Raw genomic sequence first — 10,796 nt, forward strand, 5'->3', positions numbered from 1 at the left:
GAGAACATTGACGCTGCTATCAGGCTTTGCCTCCGATGCATTAATTTCCCTGCTGCCATATGATGGATTTTGTATATTACCGTGTGCAGTGTGCTGTCATTATAAGCCTCCTGAAGGTGATCTGCCATTTCATTTCTATTCCAACCCCCCTCACATCAAGGCCAAGAGTAGCTGTTGAGCAGAGGCGGTGACACTTGAGGAGCAATGGGATGTTCCACCCTGGAGAAGTGGCTCCAGCGTCAGGACCCACTTCGGGTGAGAGCTTGTGCGGTCAGCAAAATTGCCAAGATTGCACCTGAAAGCAGCTGACTCTGGCACTGCTTCTCTGCCAGTGGGGGAGGTTGTGGGGCACCCACAGGGGTTTCTGCCTTGGGGGCTTCTGATTCCTGAGGCGGCAGCATCACCCTGTCTAATGGCTGGGCTGCGCTGGCCCTGTTTCTGAGAATCTTCCCCTTCTGCATTTTTCACTTGGCAAGTGAAGACGGGTGGCTGAGTTCGGGGCTGCATTCTGCTCCCCACACCTTCCCCTCCAAGGTGCCTCTCAGCTGGAGGTGGGAGGGGGCAGCTAGCCAAGCAGGATGGGACCAGGAGAAAGTCCACATGGAGCAAGAAATGAACAGGCCTTTTGTTCTGCCTCTGACAGATCACAGCTAACCCCACTCCTGCCCTGGGCTACAATGGGGCAAGGCCTGGCTCTGGGGTAGCAGCTGCCCATCCTGTCAGTGGGGCCAGGGCAGGATGCTGAGGAGGGAGCAGATGGGGGCACCAGGGCCCGCCAGTGGCGTGGAGAAAGAAGGGGCCCCCAGCCACACTGGCGCCAGGAGCCCACGCTGTGCGGGGCAGCCCAGGGCTACCCTCACCCCCTTCTGCCATGAGGGCCTTGGTGGCTGCCCCCCTTGGGGACCCTGTGTCCCCCCCCCCAGCCCCAGCATGAAATGACAAACTATCCCATTCCCCTCTGGCTTAATAGCATCCCATCAAAATGTATATTCCAACCTTAAAGAAAACTTCTGCTGTGTGAAAGATTTGTTTTGCTTCATTTCCTTTGCAATTTCATTAATGTTTAATAAAAATAGATTATGAAAAATGTTTGGAATGGTAATCTTCCCGAAATGATTATGTCTGTGGAGGTGGATCAGGTGCTCAAGGTAAAGGGAATGGATCTTTGCTGCGTCTGTGGGAGTGGGGGGGGGTAATTTATTACCCGAGGGTTTGCTGATTGATTGATTGGCAATGGAAGCCCAGCTTCTAATGTTCACCGTTTTTGGCCAGATAATGTTGTGAAAATTAAGGTGCACATTAGATTTGATGGCACATTTACATTCGCCAGCAAATACTTTTTTGGGTTTCAAGGTTCTGAAAACTGAGGTGCTCATTAGATTTGATGGCGCCTTAGACTGCGTAAATGCAGTACAGTAATTCTCCAGATGCTGAGTGGCTAGTGAAGGAAGTAGCTCCTCCCTCTGGAACAAAGGGGATCTTTGGAGATTTCCAGAGAGGGGACCTGAGCCCCATGAGGAGGTGGGAGTTGCTGCTCATTTGGCCCTCTTCTCCCCAGTCAGAGGCAGCTATGCTTCTGAGTGCCAGTGGCTGGAAACCCCCCAAGGGAAGAGCTGCTCTTGGGCTCAGATCCTGCTTGCTGGTTCCCCACAAGCGTCTCCTTGGCCATTGAGAGAAGGTGATGCTGGACTAGATGGGTTTAGCTACACCTCTGTTTGCCCTGCGCTTTACTGCTGAATCAGAGCAAGTGTCAATTGGGTCTTCTCCGGATTGACTTATTGCTCTGATTTGGGCTGGGTGTTCATCAGTATGCGGATGATACCCAGCTCTACGTCTCTTTCAAATCAGAACCAGTGAAGGCCGTGAAGGTCCTGTGTGAGTGCCTGGAGGTGGTTAGAGGATGGATGGCGGCTAACAGATTGAGGTTGAATCCTGACAAGACAGAAGTACTGTTTTTGGGGGACAGGAGGAGGGCAGGTGTGGAGGATTCCCTGGTCCTGAATGGGGTAACTGTGCCCCTGAAGGACCAGGTGCGCAGCCTGGGAGTCATTTTGGACTCACAGCTGTCCATGGAGGTGCAGGTTAATTCTGTGTCCAGGGCAGCTGTCTACCAGCTCCATCTGGTATGCAGGCTGAGACCGAACCTGCCCACGGACTGTCTCACCAGAGTGGTGCATGCTCTGGTTATCTCCCGCTTGGACTACTGCAATGCATTCTATGTGGGGCTACCTTTGAAGGTGACCCGGAAACTGCAATTAATCCAGAATGCGGCAGCTAGACTGGTGACTGGGAGTGGCCGCCGGGACCACATAACACCGGTCCTGAGAGATCTACATTGGCTCCCAGTACGTTTCCGAGCACAATTCAAAGTGTTGGTGCTGACCTTTAAAGCCCTAAACGGCCTCGGTCCTGTATACCTGAAGGAGCGTCTCCACCCCCATCATTCAGCCCGGACACTGTGATCCAGCGCCGAGGGCCTTCTGGCGGTTCCCTCACTGCGAGAAGCAAAGCTACAGGGAACCAGGTAGAGGGCCTTCTCGGTAGTGGCGCCCGCCCTGTGGAACGCCCTCCCATCACAGGTCAAGGAAATAAACAACTACCTGACATTCAGAAAATACCTGAAGGCAGCCCTTTTTAGGGAAGTTTTTAATGTGTGATATTTTTGTATTTGATTTCTGTTGGAAGCCGCCCAGAGTGGCTGGGGAAATCCAGCCAGATGGGCGGGGTACAAATAATAAATATTATTATTATTATTATTATTATTATTATTATTTGCTTAAGAGTGGGTTTTCCAGGGGAAAGTGGTGAAGCGAAAGAAAACTGCTTGGCTCCTGCCTTCTAGGCACAGTGCAAGTTTGTATGCGCCCTGAATCAGATCAAGCATCAACCAGGTTTTCTGTGGATTGACATTTGTTCTGATTGAGCAGTAAAGAGTGTGTTTTCCTGGGGAAAAGGCCGGGCAAAAGAAAAGCCTCTTGGACCCTAGAAATCAGGGGAGATGTGGGATGTGTGGCAAAGCCCTGTGGCTTCCCTTGATCTGTGAATGCAGCTGTCCAGTCTAGCCTTTGAATGTTTCTTCCCTGCTGTCCCTCCTCTGCAATTTTGCGATAAGGATCCCTCCTCCCCCAGCATGGCCATTCCTCTTTCCCCCCCTTAAATAAGGAATATTTTGCCCAAACAGAGGAGGCGGGAAAAGGCCTCAAATACCTGCTCAGTTTGGACAGATTAACTTTATAAAGTTCAGTTCTTTGTTATGACCAGGACAGGCAGAGATCAATACTCAATGATCAGAAGGAGCCAACGTTTTGTATTTGGGTTTTTCCTCTACTGGTGAGGTTAATGCCCCCAGACAGATTAAATATGAAGTGCTTTCTTCACCCTCAGCAATGATCTACAGTTTATTAACTTCAACTGGGCTGGGAATTATCTTCTCATAGACCAATTTATGTTCTCCCATTAATGCTCACTTTGCCATAAATATATACAAACATCTCTTCATTTTAATAGGTTGACATTTCAACCTGCTCAAGTGTATATCTGAGAGCCCTTCTGCTCCGAGGGTCCCCTGGATGAGAAGAAGCAGCCACTCCGCAAGGCCCTCATTTGTGGGCCCAGAAACCCCTCACACTCTTGGCAAGTCACAGAGCATAGGGACCCCAAAAGTCTCTCAGAGGTTGGGGTAGCACAGCCGTCTTTCCTCTCTGCCTGCAAGTCTCTCATTCTGTCCTCCCCTTTCCAGGCAACACTTTGGAATGGGAAGAAAACTCCTCTGTGGAAGCTGGATGGAAACAGACGTACAATTCCAGATCTGCAGAACATGCATTATGTCTGAAAACCAGATTTCAGTATGTATAAATTTCAGAAGTCTCCAAGCTCTGACAGTTTGAAAAAAGGGTTTTTTATTTTTAACCTTATTTCCAGAGTGAACATTTGTTTGGTCTCTAGCAGGAGCCCCAGAAAGACAAGCCACAGGAGGACAGATTTGGAGAAAAAAAGATTTGTCCTGAGGAAAAAGCTGGAAGGGAGGGAGTATCTTCCGTCCTTTTCCAAGAGGCGGGAGGCTGGCATCCTTCTGCCATGGTCCTTCCTCCCCGAGAGCTGGGCAATGGTGACCCACAGACATCCCTTCTGGGGCAGGCCCTCCTCTCCATTCCTCTCTGAGCTGTGTGGGTCGTTCCTGGCAGCAGTCAGTTGCTGAGCTGAAAAAACTTGTTGGTGTGTGGAAATCCAGACAGCAGCCAAATGAGAGGTTTGCACTGATGGTCCAATGTGGGGGTGGGGGGTGGGGGCTGAGCCTGGAAATCCTGAGAGCAGTTTTGTGATTTTTAAATTGCTGACTGTGGCTGATTCTTGAAAAAGAGAGAGAGAGAGAGAGAGAGAGAGAGAGAGAGAGAGAGAGAGAGAGAGACTCTCCTCTGCCTCTCTTCTGTGGGGCTGGGGAGGGTGTTAAATTGGCTCCAGAAGAAAGCAGTTCTTGTGGTGGGGGGACCCCCACCTGCCCCTGTGGCAAGCCTTCTCCTTGTATTCTCACTCTCCCTGCAAGCCAGCAGCCACAGGCCAGCCCACCCAAAGGCCAGGGTACCAGGGAGATGCAGAAAGTGGTTGCTAAGCAACAGGAGGAGGAGGAGGAGGAGGAACATTAGTATTTTGGAGCTCCTCTTGCAGGATCTTCTTGTGTCAGGCCCTCCTTTCACCATTCAGGCAGTGGCGGCAGCAGCAGCAGCAGCAGATACCAAGTGAATCTGGACTAGCAGGGGGGTTGGGTCATCAAGATCTACAATGGGGGGGACAGCAGTTGTGGCAAAGGTTCACAGAGACTGTTGACTCTCCCTCCTTATGAGTTGTGTCTCTGTAGGGATGGGAGGGACTTGCTACTGGTGGCTCCTTGCCCAGGATGAGGGGCTACAGTAGCAATGCTACTGAGGTGCCAAAACAAAACAAAGAGGTGCTGGTACTTAGTTCCTGTGAGTTCCAGCTGAAAAAAGTCCTGCTGAGAGGAGCTATCATAGAATCATAGAATCTTAGAGTTGGAAGGAACCCCCAAGGGTCATCTAGTCCAACCCCCTCCAATGCAGGAATCCCAGCTAAAGCATCCCTGACAGGTCACCAACCTCTGCTTTAAAACCTCCAAAGGAGGAGAGTCCACCACCTCCTGTGGGAGTCTGTTCCACTGCCAAACAGCTCTTACTGTCAGAAAGTTCTTCCTGATGTTTAGTCAGATCTCCTTTCTTGTAACTTGAAGCCATTGGATTGAGTCCTACCCACAAGAGCAGGAGAAAGCAAGCATGCTACCTCTTCCATGTGACAGCCCTTGAGATATTGGAAGAGGGCTCTCATATCTCCTCTCAGTCTCCTCTTTTCCAGGCTAAACATACCAGTTTGCTTCAAGCACTCCTCATAAGGCTTGGTTTCCGACCCTGGATCATCTTGGTTGCCTTCCTGTGCACACCTTCCAGCTTGTCAACATCCTTCTTAAATTGTGGTGCCCAGAAATGGATACAGTATTGCAGATGTGGTCTGACCAAGGCAGAATAGTGTGGGACTATGACTTCCCTGGATCTGAACACTAGATTTCTGTTGTTGCAACCTAGAATAGCATTAGCTTTTTTTGCTGCTGCATCATATTGTTGACTCATGTTCAGCTTGTGATCCACCAAGACCCCTAGATCCTTTTCACATGTACTGCTAGGAAGCCAGATGTCCTCATCCTATATTTGTGCATCTGGTTCTTCCTGCCTAAGTGCAAAACCTGACATTTGTCCCTATGGAAATGCATTTTGTTAGCTTGCACCCAATTCTCCAATCTGTTAGTGTAACTTTGAATTCTGGTTCTGTCTTCTGTGACACTAGATACCTGTCCCGGTTTGGTGTCATTTGCAAATTTGATGACCATCCCCTCAATTCCTTCATCCAAGTCATTTATAAAGATGTTGAACAACAACGGGCCCAGGACAGAACCCTGCAGCACCCCACTTGTCACTTTTTTCCAGGATGTTGAGGAACCATTCATGAGTCCTCTGTGGGTTTGATCAGTCAACCAGCTACTAATCCACCTAACAGTTACCTCCTTCAACCCACATTTTACCAGCTTCCTTGCAAGAATATCATGGGGGACTTTGTCAAAAGTCTTAATGAAATCAAGATACACTATGTCCACAGTATTTCCCCAATCCACCAAGTTTGTAATTCCATCAAAAAAGGAAATCAGTTTGGTCTGGCATGACTTATTTTTGAGAAACCCATGCTGGGTCTTAGTAATTACAGCATCCTTTTCTAAATGCTCACAGACTACGTGTCCAGAAGAGGGCAACCAAAATGGTCAAAGGCCTGGAAACAATGCCCTATGAGGAACGGCTTAGGGAGCTGGGTATGTTTAGCCTGGAGAAGAGAAGGTTAAGGGGTGATATGATAGCCATGTTCAAATATATAAAAGGATGTCATATAGAGGAGGGTGAAAGGTTGTTTTCTGCTGCTCCAGAGAAGCAGACACGGGGCAATGGATTCAAACTACAAGAAAGAAGATTCCACCTAAACATTAGGAAGAACTTCCTGACAGTAAGAGCTGTTGGACAGTGGAATTTGCTACCAAGGAGTGTGGTGGAGTCTCCTTCTTTGGAGGTCTTTAAGCAGAGGCTTGACAGCCATCTGTCAGGAATGCTTTGATGGTGTTCCTGCTTGGCCGGGGGTTGGACTGGATGGCCCTTGGGGTCTCTTCCAACTCTATGATTCTATGATTCTATGACTGACTGTTGAATTATCTGTTCTATGACCTTCCCTGGTGTCAGGGTCAAGCTCACCGGTCAGTAGTTACCTGGGTCTCCCCTTTCCCCCCTTTTTGAAGATGGGGACAGCATTTGCCCACTTCCAGTCTGTAGGAACCTCCCCTGTTCTCCAAGAATTCTCAAAGACCATAGACAAAGACTCTGAAATTACATCCTTTAGTACCCTTGGGTGCAGCTCATCAGGCCCTGGAGATCTGAATTCATTTAAAGTATCCAGGTGTTCCCTTACTACCTCTTTTCCTATCTGGGCTGCAGCTCCCTCCTTACGTCATTTATTCTGTTATCACAAGCATCACTTTCCTTTTGGGTGAAGACAGAGGCAAAGTAGATGTTGAACAGTTCCGCCTTTTCTCTCTCACCCAATAGCATTTCTCCGTGTTCCCCAGATAGGAGAGCCATCTTCAAATATCTGAAGGGCTGTCAAATGGAAAAGGGAGCAACACCCACAAGGACCTAGTGCTACAGGCCACACTCAGTCCCTGAGGAGCAGAGTCCAGGGTTCCAGATGCTCGCCAGCACAAACTAATGTCTTTCTGAAATATGCTTTATTTGACACATATTTACACCTGGAGCCTTCAACGGAGAGGGTGCAGAATAGTTCACCACTAGAATGTCTCTCGTTGCCCCTCTCATAACTTCAGGAAGCAGCCAGTCTCTCCCCCCCCCCGCCTCTCCTCCACCCAGCGCCCCATGGAGTTCTCCCCACTTTCTCCTTCTTGTTCTCTGAACACCTTGCCAAAAACCTCTGCTTAAAAGGACAACTTTTTTCTGCGTGATATCATGTCCACGTTGCCTAGCAACCACCCCCTTGGTTACTGGTAGGGCCTTTTGTCTTGTAGATGGCTTTCATGTTGGGTTAATGGCAGGTCCCTCATCTCTCTCTGCCCCTCTGCCTGGCAGAATTGCAAGCTCAGCCTGTCAGCTCACTTTAATTCTCAAAGCCTCCAAGGAGCTAGAGGGCTAAATCTGGCATCCAGGGATCCAGGGGATCCCTGTCCCCCCCAACCCACAACAATATGAAGATCCTGCTGGGTCAGGCCAATGGCTCATCTACTGCAGCATCCAGTTCTCACCTGCCAGCTGTATGCCCTTTATGGGAAACACACAGGCAGGATTCAACCCCAGGAGCTTTCTCCTCTCTGGTGGTTTCCAGCAACTGGCATTGGGGAGCCTCAACTGCAGAGGCAGAGCCGGGCTATCCTGCTTTGGAGCCACCAAGAGCCCTCTTCTCCTCCTTGAAGGGAAGAGTTCTAGAACAGGGGATCCAGCCACCCAGCCATGGCACATGGTGTGTGTGTGTGTGTGTGTGTGTGTGTGTGTGTGTCCCTCCTGCCCTGCTTTGCCTCCCTCCGAGCGTTTCCCGAAATGACTCTGTCGCTGGTGCAATCCATTCATCCCTTAACGAGGTCCAGACTAATTTATCTGACAACAATAAAAAAGAAACTGCTACAACAAGGAGGACACTGGAAGCCTCTTAGCAATGACGGTGCTAATGAAGCCTTAAAATGAAGGGTGAGATTAATTCCCCAAACTCCTTCCAGTCCTTGTGAAGTAACTCTGGCAGCTGGCGGCAGATACAGAGGCCAAATGGGGACATGATGTGGGGGTGGGGTGGGGGGTGGGGGTGGAGCAACCCTTGCTGTGAAGGGTGTGCGTTTGTGTGGGTGCTCACCCTCCATGTGAGGCTTGGGAAGGACAGCAATGAAATGCGCATTTGTATGGTGACAGGACTTCCCTTCTGGACACCCAGAAGGGCAGAGCATATGGCGGGGTGGATTGAGGTGCAGAAGCCCTTTTAAAGCCATCCAGGTTGGTGGCCATTCTTTCCTCTTGCAGGAGTGAGTTCCATAGGTTAACTCTGCGATGTTTGAAGAAGCACTACTCTCTGCATAAAGCAGCTCTCAGAGTTCCTCTGGCACCTGCTGCCACTTTATTTTCTATTTGACCAGCCTCCTTTTGCAACTGCCTTCAGCTGGCAAGAATAATCTCACGACCCAGAGGTGGATTTAGGGGAATGTGGCTGTTTCACCAGCACCAACTGCTGCCATGTCTGTCGGTCGCTGCAACAATGGCTTAGAACAGAAGGTGAGAGACAGGCGGCACCGAAATTTGGCCTCGCTCAAGGTGCCACTTCAATTTGAAGGCCCAAGTCTGCCACAGTCACAGCCCTTTTATGGGCAGCACAGGGTCGTCCTCGCGTCTCCCAGGCGTTCACCTATGGAAAGAGGCAGTGACACCTCGGCCTCCTTGGCTGATGGGAGCCCAGAGGCAATTTCCCTCCACTCACCTTCAATTCTGCTGCCTCCACTTCACCTTGTGGGAAATTCCTTGTGACACTTCCATGCAGATCCTGTTATGGAGAAAGTCATTCAGCCCAGGGACTAATCACATTTGCAGAAGGGAATAACAGATTGTGGAAAGGAACTGATGGGCTGGAGAATCAGGGTGCCGGGGCTGATCCTGAGCTTTTGCCTTTCACCAACCCGCATCCCTCCAGAATGGATGGGAAGAGATTTGAACCCGGATAAAAGAACAATGGCTCAGCCCATTAGCTGACAAATGAATTTCTCTAGAGACAAATGAATTCTGTCCATCTATCTGTCTTCCTCCACATGAAAAAAGCTGGAGTCTGAAGGAGAGGGCAGAACAGACTCAATGCCCCCCCTCTCTCTCTGACACTGCTGAGAAAGGGAGTTCCACAGTTTAACTATGTTTTGCATGAAGAAGAACTTCCTTTTATCTGCTTTGAATCTTCTAGCCTTCCACTTCATTGGATGCCCATGAGTTCTGGTGCAATGAGAGAAAGAGAAAAACTTTTCCCTGTCCACTTTCTCTGTTAAGATGAGCAAACTCTGAAGATCAAGCCTGTCAGTTAACTTGTCCGGTTAGACTGAGCATACTAAGTTTGGTTGATCAGTGTTGGGTTGGTTGTTAATAAAATTTATCTTCTCAATTACTACATTGAATCTGGAATTTCAGGTTGAAGACAACACATGGCAATAGTAGTAGTAATAATTTATTATTATGGTCAAAGACCAGTTCACAACACATGGTACCACGGGTGAAATACATTGTAGGAAAGTAGTGTGGAAGAGTTGAGGGCTCCACATCCTTCATCTCTCTCCCATGAGGCAGCTGAAGAATGGAAGAGTGGAGAGTTGAAAGCAGCCAGTTTGTTCCTTTCAGTGCTTTTCCCTTCTCACTGCTGTCAAAGAGCAGCAGAAGTGTGAGTAAAGCAGGGATGGAGGGACACTGAGGAATTGTTTTTCTTAAAGAAAATCTATTTTAACAAGAAGAAATAGCAGAGATGGGTACTACACAGAAGTCCACACCAAAAATCTAACACAACAGAGCCTTTGCAAACTCTCTTCTTTGTGTGCTCAAACCTTGTTTTAAACAGCCTCTTCCCTCTCTCATGTCACCCCAGCTCACTCTACTCAAACTCCAGCCGTTATTTAAAACTATCACTTTTTCCCTCTCAGTGTTGCTCCATCACTGCTTTCATCAAACCTCCACAGTTGTTTTAAAAATGCTTTCCCCCCCCCTCTTCGTCCCCTGTCATATCTTTTCTCCTTTGTTCCTCTCCCACCATGACTTCAAAATGTATACTACTATCAAAATATGCAGGCAATAAATAAATATTCCTGCCCATAGCTTTAGCTGGCTCCCATATGCCACACCTTCCACAGAGCAGAGTTCCTGGAGATTTTGCTCCCCTTGATCTGAAGTCCTGCCCAGCACAATCCTTTCACTGCCAGCTTTTCTTTCTTGGAAAGAAGTGCTCGTCCTGTACACTGTTTGACAAAGGCTGCCCTAGCCTCTCCTGAGCGTCACAAAAATACATTAATTGCCGCCATAATGATGTCTGTTGCTCACAACTTAATCACTATCCAACCTGTAGGGCAACCTTTCTTGTGCACCACGTTTCATATAATTTTTATTTATATTGACGCTGCTTTAGCCTTGCCAAAGCAAGCAAGCAAGCAAGCAAGCAAGCAAACAAACAAACAAACA

The sequence above is a fragment of the Lacerta agilis genome, chromosome 1 (genome assembly GCF_009819535.1).
Source record: "Lacerta agilis isolate rLacAgi1 chromosome 1, rLacAgi1.pri, whole genome shotgun sequence".
Taxonomy (NCBI): Eukaryota; Metazoa; Chordata; class Lepidosauria; order Squamata; family Lacertidae; genus Lacerta; species Lacerta agilis.